General features: G+C 40.1%; 1 protein-coding gene across 1 annotated transcript in view; it reads left to right on the top strand.

Annotated features, from left to right (window-relative positions):
• rtf2 (replication termination factor 2) overlaps positions 1–2,301 on the top strand; it is a 27,516-nt gene that overhangs the window by 4,138 nt on the left and 21,077 nt on the right. The window lies entirely within an intron of this gene.

Below are 2,301 nucleotides of genomic sequence, written 5' to 3'. Positions count from 1 at the left end.
AAGGTTCACCTTCCAACAAGACAATGACCCTAAGCACACAGCTAAAATAACGAAGGAGTGGCTTCACAACAACTCCGTGACTGTTCTTGAATGGCCCAGCCAGAGCCCTGACTTAAACCCAATTGAGCATCTCTGGAGAGACCTGAAAATGGCTGTCCACCAACGTTTACCATCCAACCTGACAGAGCTGGAGAGGATCTGCAAGGAGGAATGGCAGAGGATCCCCAAATGCAGGTGTGAAAAACTTGTTGCATCATTCCCAAAAAGACTCATGGCTGTATTAGCTCAAAAGGCTGCTTCTACTAAATACTGAGCAAAGGGTCTGAATACTTTCCGTACCCACTGTATATTACTATGTAACCGGTCTCCATTACTGACCCCTCAGTCATTTGTCAGTGATTCTATTTGTCCTTGCATACAGCGATCTCTTTGTGCTAATGCTTTGTAAATAAGTGGCCTTGATATCAGTGTAGATAACAATCAACCATTTTGGCATTGAAATGGGTTTAGGTGTACACTCTGTTGCTCAGATGGATAAGAGCCATTTTGCTTTTGTGTTGTCTGTCCATCCAGCCCATTTTTATGAACACGGTATGTCAGGGATGCCTTAAGGGAGTTTATTCAAATTAGGCACGTGTCCACTTGGGTTCAAAGATGAACTCATTAGATTTTGTTGGTCAAGGCCAGCAACCTTACATCTGTTCCATAGCTGTGAATTTGACTGGTTGGCAGGGGCATACAACCACAGTGCTGTAATTCTACTTTTTATTGCTTCTGTTTTTAATGTTAAAACATGAGACATTCTTTGAATACTCATCTATTTTGAGAACATCACACATTTACAAGACCCCTTTTCCCCCATTTGTAGGTTTTTCCCTTTTCACACTGTTTCTGAGAGTGAAAGTCACTTTCGGCTTTTCCCGTTTAGGGGTTGCCACAGTGAGTTGCCACAGTGAGTCGTCACACTGACGACTCACATGGTGATATTTGGCACGTCTTTTACACCCGATGCCCTTCCTGACGCAACCTTGATTTGAACCCAGGCTGCAGCAGCGAGAGCGCTGGAGCTTAACCACTAGCCTACTAGGGACGGCCACATGTTTCTGAGAGTAAACCAGTTTTTTTTGGTAGCACAGAGTAGGTGATATCCTGTCACATTATTTCCTTTGTGAAAGCACCTCACCACAGAGCAGTTGGTAGTAATGCACTGTGAAATGATAAGAGAAACTACATTGCTTCTCATAGAAAACTGACTCTGTCTGCAGTGATGTTTACTTATGTGGCCTTATTATAACATGTATTATTAAATTTATAGCTGCTGGTATTTAGGCTAATTCTACCTACTCATTTAACATATGAAACTATATAGTTATAGGACTTCTCATATCTAAGCTAAAACCATAAATCAGCTGATAAAGTAATTTAATGTTTAGCTCACACAGTTATCAGTGCTATAAAAACTGATTCATGTTTTGTTTTGTTCTTGTTTTTGTTTTATTTTTTTCAGATACACACAGCTGTAAACTGCTGAACGTGCCTAGTTAATATTCTGTGTTCAAAGCCTTGCTCATTGGGTGGACTTTGAGATGGTGACTTTGTTCCTCTTTTATAACATGAAGTCTGCTTTATTGTCACACATTTAATAACCCTTCACAGCTGCAAACAGTTGGACATGCAGTAAACATAAGTACAAACATACGTGTACAAGATGAAAACCAGGTGTACAATTGAGGAACATCTATGTTTAAATTACAGTGCCTTGCGAAAGTATTCGGCCCCCTTGAACTTTGCGACCTTTTGCCACATTTAAGGCTTCAAACATAAAGATATAAAACTGTAATTTTTTGTGAAGAATCAACAACAAGTGGGACACAATCATGAAGTGGAACGAAATTTATTGGATATTTCAAACTTTTTTAACAAATAAAAAACTGAAAAATTGGGCGTGCAAAATTATTCAGCCCCTTTACTTTCAGTGCAGCAAACTCTCTCCAGAAGTTCAGTGAGGATCTCTGAATGATCCAATGTTGACCTAAATGACTAATGATGATAAATAGAATCCACCTGTGTGGAATCAAGTCTCCGTATAAATGCACCTGCACTGTGAGAGTCTCAGAGGTCCGTTTAAAGCGCAGAGAGCATCATGAAGAACAAAGAACACACCAGGCAGGTCCGAGATACTGTTGTGCAGAAGTTTAAAGCCGGATTTGGATACAAAAAGATTTCCCAAACTTTAAACATCCCAAGGAGCACTGTGCAAGCGATAATATTGAAATGAAAGGAGTATCAGACCACTGCAAA

Source organism: Monopterus albus, unplaced genomic scaffold (assembly GCF_001952655.1).
Source record: "Monopterus albus unplaced genomic scaffold, M_albus_1.0 scaffold1.1, whole genome shotgun sequence".
Lineage (NCBI taxonomy): Eukaryota > Metazoa > Chordata > Actinopteri > Synbranchiformes > Synbranchidae > Monopterus > Monopterus albus.
Note: the sequence above shows the minus strand (reverse complement) of the source record. Positions and strands in the feature narration are given on the sequence as shown.